Here is a 10972-nt window from a genome sequence, read left to right on the forward strand (position 1 = left end):
ATGGCATCCTCTCTAAAGATCTAGCACACTCTCTTGGCCCTGCTTTGCATCCTATGCAGGCTGTTTGTACACAGCAAGGATATTTCCTGGAGGGAATTCATGAAACAGCACTAAGTCCAAGCCAAGAATTCAGAAAATACAAATGCGATGTCCTCATGAAGAAAAAGGAAGCTCTGAAAGACAAGAGCTCGCGGATGTTCTTCTACACCTCATGGTACAAATTGAGCATAGATGTGTCAATGACAACTGAAACGACCACTACAGAAATGTATGTATATAGGCCCAGAATGCCCTAAAAGTACTCAAATGTCACCAGGAGAAGTCAAAAAAGGCAACACATTGGCTGGGTGCAGTGGCTCACATCTATATTCCCAACACTCGATGCCAGGAGTCAAGACCAGCCTGGGCAACATAGCCAGACCCCATCTATACAAAAATTAAAATAAAATTACCTGACATAATGGTGCACATGTGTAGTCCTAACTAATAGGGAGGCTGAGGCAGGGGAATTGCTTGAGCCCTGGAGATCAAGACTGCAGTGAACCATGATCGCACCACTATACTCCAGCCCAGGAAGCAGAACAAGCAAGACCCTGTCTCTTTTTTTTTTTTGTAGAGACGGGATTTCACTATGTTGGCCAAGATGGTCTACATCTCTTGACCTCGTGATCCACGTGCCTCGGCCTCCCAAAGTGCTGGAATTACAGGCGTGAGCTACCACGCCCGGCCTATTCTTTTTTTTTTTTTTTTTTTTTAAGACATAGTTTCACTCTTGTCACCCAGGCTGGAGTGCAATGGCACAATCTTCGCTCACTGCAACCTCTACCTCCTGGGTTCCAGCGATTCTCCTGCCTCAGCCTCCCAAGTAGCTGGGATTACAGGTGCCCACCACCATGCCCATCTAATCTTTGTATTTTTAGTAGAGACGGGGTTTCACCATGTTGGCCAGGCTGGTCTCGAACTCCTGACCTCTGGTGATCCACCCACCTTGGCCTCCCAAAGTGCTGGGATTACAGGTGTGAGCCACTGTGCCCAGCCGACTTTGTCTCTTTTTTTTTTTTGAGACGGAGTTTCGCTCTTGTTACCCAGGTTGGAATGCAATTGCGCGATCTCGGCTCACCGCAATCTCCGCCTCCTGGGTTCAATCAAGTCTCCTGCCTCAGCCTCCCAAGTAGCTGGGACTACAAGCGCGTGCCACCATGCTCAGCTTATTTTTTGTATGTTAAGTAGAGACAGGGTTTCACCATGTTGACCAGGATGGTCTAGATCTCTTGACCTTGTGATCCACCCGCCTCGGCCTCCCAAAGTGCTGGGATTATAGGCGTGAGCCACCGTGCCCAGCCTACCCTGTCTCTTAAGAAAAAAAAAAAAAAAAAGCTACACAGAGAGCAAAAGCTTCAACTATATTGAATTCCATTGTAACATGGGTTAGTAGGTTGATAGCACAGAGGACCTGAAGATGGTGAGCCTGTCAGCAACTAGAAGGTCTACCCACATCCCCAAGTTTTTGGTAGACTATTCTGTGCTTCCCAAGTAGTGATTCCTGTCTAGATCAGTCACCCCTGCCACTCTCCCCTTTACATTTATGTATCAATGATTTCCAGCTACTTAGAGTTATAAATCACGTGGTTTCTTGATACCTTTGCCTGTGTTGTTTCTCTGCCTGGAATACTCTTTCGTCCTATTTACCTAATTTACTCCTGCATTTTTTTTCCCAAGATTCAGCTCATATGGCATTCTTCTTGACTAACCCAAGACTTTTTCTGATATCGATTCTCCTTACATCTACCCAAGCTGAATGATCTTCCCTTCCTTTAAATAAATTATATTATTCCAAAAAGATATTTTCTTAAGAGAAATTAAAGATGGGCCAGGCGTGGTGGCTCACGCCTATAATCCTAACACTTTGGGAGGCTGAGGCAGGCAGATCACTTGTGGTCGAGAGTTTGAGATCAGCCAGACCAACATGGAGGAACCTCGTCTCTACTGAAAATACAAAATTAGCTGAGCATGGTGGCACATGCCTGTAATCCCAGCTATTCGGGAGGCTGAGGCAGGAGAATCACTAGAACCCGGGAGGTGGAGGCTATGGTGAGCCGAGATTACGCCATTGCACTCCAGCCTGGGCAACAAGAGTGAAACTCTGTCTAAAAAAGAAAGAAAGAAAGAACCCCCCCAAAAAAGAGAAATTAAAGCTGATCTAAATAAATGGAGGGGCCAGGCATGATCGCTCACACCTGTAATCCCAGCACTTTGGGAGAAGGAGGAGGCAGGAGGAACACTTAAGCCCAGGAGTTCAAGACCAGCCTGGGCAACGTAATCTCTATTTTTTTTTTCAATTTTTAAAAATAAAAAATAGGGGCTGGGCACAGTGGCTCACGCCTGTAATCTCAACACTTTGGGAGGCCGAGGTAGGCGGATCACCTGGGAGTTTGAGACCAGCCTGACCAACATGGAGAAACTGTCTGTACTAAAAATACAAAATTAGCCAGGCATAGTGGCACATGCCTGTACTCCCAGCTACCCAGGAGGCTGAGGCAGGAGAATCACTTGAACCCAGAAGGTGGAGTTTGCGGTGAGCTGAGATTGTGCTATTGCACTCCAGCCTAGGCAATAAGAATGAGACTCTGTCTCAAAAAAATAAATAAATAAATAAAAATAAAAAATAGGATGGGTGAGGTGGCTCATGCCTTTAATCCCAGCACTTTGGGAAGCTGAGATGGGCGGATCACCTGAGGTCAGGAGTTCAAGACCAGCCTGGCCAACATGGTAAAGCCTCATCTCTACTGAAATACAAAAATTAGCCAGGTGAGGTGGTGCACACCTGTAATCCCAGCTACATGAGAGGCTGAGACAGGAGAATTGCTTGAACAAAAGAGACACAGAAAAAGATGTTCATAGCAGCATTCTTTGTAAAAGCCTCAAACTGTAAATAATCCAAATAACCATCTCCTACCAGGTACCATGCAGTTTGCTGGGCGCTAGAATCACAGCAAAGAATAAGAGCACAGGTCCTGCCCTCATGGGGCTTCCATTTGGTGGGGGTGGGAGTAGGAGGCAGGGAGAAAGCCAGAAAAGAAAGAAATGGTTATTCTAGTAATAGAAAGTACTACAAAATAAGACCAAGCGCCAAGTCAGCAAAAGGGAGTATACTAGGTTGAACCTCATAAAATAGCCAATGTTTGGCCATTTTTGATCTACAGAAACAACAATTTCATGTGATTCAGCTTTATAAATAGGTGTGCAAAAGAGATTCAGTCCTTTATCCCCCAGATAAAAAGGGAAGGCAGTTGGCCAGGTGCAGTGGCTCACACCTGTAATCCCAGCACTTTGGGAGGTCGAGGCCAGCGGATCACTTTGAGGTCAGAAGTTTGAGACCAGCTGGCCAACTGGTCTCGAACTGGTTCAATTAGCCTGGCGTGGTGGCACGTGCCTGTAATCCCAGCTACTCTGGAGGCTCAGGGAGGAGAATCACTTGAGCCCAGGAGGTGGAGGCTGCAGTGAGCCGAGTCTGTGCCACTGCACTCCAGTCTAGGTGACAGAACAAGACTCTGTCTCAAAAAAAAAAGGAAGGTGGCCTCACAAGATGGATGTGATTTGAACATGTGAAGGACGGATAAAAGCCTAAACAAAGGATATGGTTAGAGCAGTGTCTCTGAGGAGAAATTATGGTCAAGAAGCAGGAAAGCAGGGCAGAATGGGACATTCATTCCATGGATATGGAGGGAACACTGTGCTGGGAGCTGTACAGCTCATGAAAGAAGTGTAGTGCATACTCGCTCTTCCTTTTTTTTTTTTTCGAGACAGAGTCTCTCCCTGTCTCTTAGGCTGGAGTGCAATGGCGTGATCTTGGCTCACTTTGACCTCTGTCTCCCAGGTTCAAGTGATTCTCCTGCCTCAGCTTCCTGAATAGCTGGGATTACAGGCATGCACCACCACGCCCATCTATTTTTTTTTTAATTTTTTTATTTTTAGTAGAGATGGTGTTTCACCATGTTGGTCAGGCTGGTCTTGAACTCCTGACCTTGACCTTGTGATCCGCACCACCACCCCCCGCCCTGCTGCCTCCCAAAGTGCTGGGATTACAGGTGTGGGCCACCGCGCCCGGCCACGCTCACTGTTCTTAACAAGCCTACACTTCTGTTAAAGACATGGTAAAACCTGTGAATAATAAAAAATCAACTACCCACTTACACACAAAGATTCATGCTATAGCCACTGCCCTAAACACTCTTCCTGCTGTTGGTTGCCCTGCCAAAATCTCCCTGTCCTCAGTCCCTTACCCCAATGCTACTTCCTCTATGATGTTATTCTCCTCTACAGTTAGGAGAGATGCCTCCTAACCCTGACTCCATGGCTCACTCTTCATAGTTCTCCTTTTTTCCTCTATTATTATTATTGTTTTATTTTGAGACAGGGTCTTGCTCTTGTCGCTCAGACTGGAGTGCCATAGCACAATCATAGCTTACTGCAGCCTTCACTGTCTGAGTTCAAGCCATCCTCCTGCCTCAGTTTCCTGAGTAGCTGAAACTACAGTTGGGTGCCACCGCTTTGGCTATATATATATATATATTTTTTTTTTTTTTTTTGAGACGGAGTCTTGCTCTGTCACCCAGGCTGAAGTGCAGTGGCATGATCTCTGCTCACTTCCACCTCCACCTCCCAGGTTCAAGTGATTCTCCTGCCTCGGCCTCCCGAGCAGCTGGGATTACAGGTGCCCACCACCATGCCTGGCTAATGCTTTTTATATTTTTACTAGAGATGGGGTTTTGCCATGTTGGCCAAGCTGGTCTCGAACTCGTGACCTTGGGCGATTCACTCACCTTGGCCTCCCAAAGTTCAGGATTATAGGTGTGAGCCACCGCATCCAGCCTAATTAATTTTTTTATTTTTTGCAGAGACAGGGTCTTGTTATGTTGCCCTGAATGGTCTTGAACTCCTGGCCTCAAGCCACCCCCTGCCTTGGCTTCCCATCCCTCTACTTTATACCAAGTTATTCACTAAGCTTGTCTTTGTTCAGTGTACTTCCTCCTGGAAAAAATGAGGTGATATTCACCCTGGTTTTTCTACCAGTGTGTAACTCTCACTAGTACCAGCTCAATAGATAAGAAATGAACGAATGAATGAGATTATCACTATGTTGCCCAGGCTGGACTCAAACCCCTGGGCTCTCTGATCCTCCCACCTTAGACTCCCTCCCACCTCAGACTCCCAAGTAGCTGGGATTACAGACATGCCCTACCATGCCCAGCTTAGAATTTTGCTGTGTATTTAGGGTCATGCAAGGCTGTAGTAAATTGTCACAAGGAATGAATTTAGGGATTAAAGTGCAGTTTAGTTCTGGGGTGAGCTACCTGCCAAAGTAAGGTCCCTGTCTGAGGGGACATCTTTAGCGCCATCTCACAGAGACAAAACTTTCACTCTGAGGGGCCAGCCTGTTTATTCAGCATGACCAAACACTGTGCTACTGCATCCTCTGCTTCGCTCAGCCTGCCAGGGGCTATCAGCTGAGTATGTGACCAGCTCACAGCAGCTCTAGCGCTGGCTTTGGCCTGCCCAGTTGCTGTATGGTACAGAAAACTCCCACTCTGCCTATCCGAACAGATCCTCACTGGCCACCTGTCAGGCTCTTCTCTGGAAATGGCGCACAGCTGCTGGCCACATTTGCCAAGGCTGCCTGTTTGTACTTGGAAAGCGCAGGTTCCCTCTCATCTATCTTTTTTTTTTTTTTTTGAGACAGAGTCTCACTCTGTCGCCCAGGCTGGAGTGTAGTGGTGCGATCTCAGCTCACTGCAACCTCCGCCTCCCAGGTTCAAGCAATTCTCCTGCCTCAGCCTCCTGAGTAGCTGGGACTACAGGTGCATGCCACCACAACCAGCTAATTTTTGTATTTTTAGTAGAGACAGGGTTTCACCATGTTGGTCAGGCTGGTCTCGAACTCCTGACCTCATGATCCGCCCACCTTGGCCTCCCAAAGCGCTGGGATTACAGGCATGACCTGCTGTGCCCAGCCTCATCTATCTTTTCTGTAAAAGAAACAGTCCCTTCAATTTTCCCTGACAGGCCCCATTTTCCAGCCACTGAAGTTGGCCCAGAGCTCTACATTGGGCCCAGGTTGGCCAAGTCTGTATCACTCAGGAATTGGTTATTCCAGTTTGTGAATTATCCAGGCCTTTTGCTTTTTACCTCCGTACTGCCCACCCCCTGCCGCCCTGCTGCCCCCACGCTCTCTCTACTTCTGCTGTTTACGTGTGAGGAAATTTTAGTGCTCAGTAACATCTCCCTGTGTCTGGGAAGAATACTAATACTACATTTGTTTGGTGTTTTGCAGTCTACAAAATGACATTTCATGCACAAACTTACTTTAGCCTCCTAAAAGTCCTGCAGAGTAGATTGCATTATTCTCTTTTACAGCTAAGCAGTGATAAATGATTTGTCTGTGATCACACAGTCAGAAAGTACAATTGGGCCTAGAAACCAGCTCATAATTCTCTGTCCAGTGTTGTCACTATCAAATCCATGAGGAATGCAAATTTTCCTATTTTGCTATCCATTAGAAGTCATGGAAAGAGCTGATTGGGTTTCCTGATACTTACAATGAGGTTGATTTAATTCTATCTGCCTCAGTGGCTGGAACATTTCACTTTGGCAGCCAGGCTGTGGTATGTCTACCCTTGAGTGGTCCACAGATTCAACAACCATATGCATTGACCCAGAATGATATGCTTTCTGAGAAGTGTATTTTTTTAAATTGTCACTGTTGGGGTAATAGTGTGTAACCTCTTGATATTCTGTCCACTGGATCATGTGGTACTCATCACTCAAACAAACCAAAATCAACATCTACAGCATATTTTACAACTCCCGAAGCATTTTGCAATGACTCTCTGAGCTATACATGGAAGGAAAATAACTGTATGAATATCCCCACTTTACAAGTGTGAAAAATAAGCCTCAGAGAGCAACTCTGAGTAACTTTCCCAAGGTCACACAGTTAGGGACCATTGGGGAAGAACGAATATTTGACTTCTAATCTTTGCACTAGTTATCCATACTATCTATTTCCCATATACTGATACTAATTAACATGTGTATAGGCCTTTAAGGTTTTGGTGGTTTTTTTTTTTTCGCTGCTCCAGTCAGCCAAAGGGACACTTTGTTGAGGCTCCAGGGCCATGGGGCCTGGGCAGGAGGCTGCCCTTCAAGGAAGGAAGAGGCTTATTTGACCTTCTTCTTGGGGCACAGCTTGTTGGTGTGGCCACACTTCTTGCAGCAGTTGACAGCACTGGGGTGCAGGGAAGCACAGCACTTGTGGCAGATCATCTTGTCACAGTTGTATTTCTGGGTGAGCTGGCAGAAGGAAGGCTCAATAATGGCACCTCACAGGCGCAGAACCAGGTGTAGGGTGGACTCTTTCTGGATGTTATAGTCTTAGTGAGTGCCGCCATCCTCCAGCTGTCTGCCAGCGAATATCAGACGCTGCTCCTCAAGTGGGATACCCTCCTTGTCTTGAATTTTGGCTTTGACATTCTCAGTGGTGTCACTGGGCTCGACTTCAAGGGTGATGTTCTTGCCTGTGAGGGTCTTCACAAAGCTCTGCATCTCTGTGTCTGCAACTTGGCTGCCTTGCTGAAGAAAAAGAGCTAAAGTTTTGTTTTGTTTTGTTTTGTTTGAGATGGAGTCTCACTCTGTTGCCCAGGCTGAAGTACAGTGACAGGATCTTGGCTCATTGCAACCTCTGCCTCCCGGGTTCAAGCGATTCTCTTGCCTCAGCCTCCCGAATAACTGGGATTACAGGTGCCTGCCACCACACCCAGCTAATTTTTGTAGTTTTAGTAGAGATGGGGTTTCACCATTTTGGCCAGACTGGTCTCAAACTCCTGACCTCAGGTGATCCACCTGCCTTCGCCTCCCAAAGTGCTGAGATTACAGGCATGAGCCACCTCACAGGGCCAGGGCTTTAAAGTTTTACTGGGAGTTTTCACAGTATTAGTTCATTCCATCTTCAGCAACATCTGCAAGTAGATAATGTTATTAATTATCCCAATATTGCTTGCATTTATTTATTTATTTATTTATTTATTGAGATAGAGTTTTGCTCTTCTTGCCCAGTCTGGAGTGCAATGGTGCAATCTCGGCTCACTGCAACCTTTGCCTCCTGGGTTGAAGTGATTCTCCTGCCTCAGCCTTCTGAGTAGCTGGGATTACAGGCATGTGCCATCATGCCCGGCTAATTTTGTATTTTTAGTAGAGACGGGGTTTCTCCATGTTGTTCAGGCTGGTCTTGAACTCCCAATCTCAGGTGATCCGCCCACTTTTGCCTCCCAAAGTGTTGGGATTACAGGTGTGAGCCACTGCGCCTGGCGCCAATATTGCTTTTAAATTCTGTCATATTATCACTATATCCTTTTACCTTGGAGTAGTAAACACAATTCTCAAGAACACGTATTTAGTCATTCAACAGATGTTTTTCAGTACCTAATGTGTAAAACCCTATAGTCATCACTGTGATCAGAGCCTATGACTTCTGTATTTCTGATTTTCCTGGTATTTAGCAGAATCAGAATGTCATACTTGTGATTAGCTGGGAAATGACAAGGGCAGACAGACTAACCTGGTGTTTTGTAATCAGAAGTGGATGATGAGTTTTGCAAAAGGGAAGTGACTGAGTGATTGTTTCCACAGACTAGAAAATCAGTTTTATATGTGCAGTCTATAAAGGACCGTTAGCCTAGCCTTGGTCTCTAAGCCATGTTCACACAGAGACACCAATCATTATGAGTAATGTCATTGTCAAATGCTGAGAATAATATTACAGGTCATGGTTATTGAATCAACCAATGATTAAAGTTGGCTCTGGCACCTCCCTTTAACTGGCTCAAGTTCTGAAGTTCCCATGCATAGGAAAATCAGTGGTGTATGATTTCAGTGATGAAAAGAAGAGGAAAAAGGCACACACTTATCTTTTCTTTACTTCTTCCTTCTCCTTGTTTTACTCTCTTTTCTCTATAGCTACCCAATGAGGGAAGGTCAACAGTTAAGTGGAGACACAAGATTGGAAGGGGTTGTTGAAAGACAAAGTTGCAACAAATTTAGTTATAGATTTTTTTTTTTTTTTGAGGCAGAGTTTCACTTTTGTCACCCAGGCTGGAGTGCAATGGCACAATCTCAGCTCTGCCTCCCATGTTCAAGCAATTATTCCTGTCTCAGCCCCCAAGTAGCTGGAATTACAGGTGCCCACCACTCATCTGGCTAATTTTTGTATTTTTAGTAGAGATGGGGTTTCGCCATGTTGGCCAGGCTGGTCTCGAACTCCTGACCTCAGGTAATCTGCCCACCTCAGCTTCCCAACGTGCTTGGATTATAAGCATGAACCACCATGCCCAACGTAGTTATAGATCTTTTTTTTGAGATGGAGTCTCGCTCTGTTGCCCACGCTGGAGTGTAGTGGTGTTATCTAGGCTCACTGTAACCTCTGTCTCCAGGGTCCAAGTGATTCTCCTGCCTCAGTCTCTTGAGTAGCTGGGACTACAGGCGCACCACCGTGCCCAGCTAATTTTTGTATTTTTAGTAGAGACGGGATTTCACCATGTTGGCCAGGATGATCTTGAGCTCTTGACCTCTTGATCTGCCCGCCTTGGCCTCCCAAAGTGCTGGGATCACAGGTGTGAACCACCGTGCCTGGCCTAGTTATAGATCTTAATAAGCTTTTATTCATGATTCTGGAATCGGGCAACACACCTCATTTTATAAAATAGAATGATCGTTCCAAGGAACCAAGAAGAGGAGTTTGATTTCTTTTTTTTTTTTTGAGACAGAGTTTTACTCTGTCACCCAGGCTAGAGTGTAGTGGCACAATCTCCGCTCACTACAAGCTCCACCTCCTGGGTTCAAGTGATTCCCCTGCCTCAGCCTCCCAAGTAGTTGGGACTACAGGCATGCACCACCATGCTCGGCTAGTTTCTGTATTTTTAGTAGAGATGTGGTTTCACCATGTTGGCCAGGCTGGTCTTGAACTCCTTACCTCAGGTGATTCACCCACCTCTGCCTCCTAAAGTGTTGGGATTACAGGTGTGAGTCACCACGCCTGGCCTGGAGTTTAATTTTATAGACCGAAAAGGGCTGAGGAAAGCAGTAATAGAAAACAAAGAGCAGTTTTGTCCTTTCAAAGTGACTTTTCTTATAAAGTTAAAGCAGAAAGAACTCCCTTATTTTGCTGGCTAATTCCAGCCTCTCTGGGGATTTGGCTATTATCTTTCTCTCTCTCCTGATTTCTGAGAAGGTCATATAAACATCTCAGTTTGGGGTTAGAGTCTTGGAACTTCAGCATTGTTAAATTAAGCTTAGCCTAAAGCTGCCTCCTTACATATTTTAAGTTCAACCCAGAGGTTTCTCTGTATATAGTGAACTATAATATACTAGACATGACCAGGCAATAGGCTTAATTTTTGTCATTTTTCCATGAGAAGTAATACCTGGGTAGGGCAAGTGGAAAATCGAGAGAGCATTTACATCCTCTGAAGACAGTCTCCAAAACTAGTGTATTTTCTTTCTTTTTTCTTTTCTTTTTTTTTTTTTTTTTGAGACAGAGTCTCACTGTGTCACCCACACTGGAGTGCAGTGGCCCTATCTCAGCTCATTGCAACCTCCATCTCCCATCTTCAAGCCATTCTCCTGCCTCAGCCTCCCAAGTAGCTGGGACTACAGGTGCCCACCATCACGCCTGGCTAATTTTTGTAATTTTAGTAGAGATGGGGTTTCATTATGTTGGCCAGGCTGGTCTTGAACTCCTGACCTCGTGATCCACCCACCGTGCTGGGATTACAGGCTTGAGCCACCGTACCCAGTCCAACTAGTGTATTTTCAACAATCATTAAGGTCCTGCATGGACATGCCAAGTCACTAATGGAAGCAGTGTGAAAACAAGACTGTGAAAAATGAAAAGAAGATATCGACAAGTGTTAAGTTTTAT

General features: G+C 45.6%; 2 pseudogenes; one reads left to right on the forward strand and one right to left on the reverse strand.

Annotated features, from left to right (window-relative positions):
* Positions 1-1537, forward strand: LOC105719643 (epididymal secretory protein E3-beta-like; annotated as a pseudogene).
* Positions 1538-7218: 5681 nt separating this feature from the next.
* Positions 7219-10583, reverse strand: LOC105719650 (ubiquitin-like; annotated as a pseudogene).
* Positions 10584-10972: the final 389 nt, after the last annotated feature.

This window comes from Aotus nancymaae, unplaced genomic scaffold (genome assembly GCF_030222135.1).
Source record: "Aotus nancymaae isolate 86718 unplaced genomic scaffold, 86718_ANA_hifiasm-v0.15.2.pri h1tg000036l, whole genome shotgun sequence".
NCBI lineage: Eukaryota > Metazoa > Chordata > Mammalia > Primates > Aotidae > Aotus > Aotus nancymaae.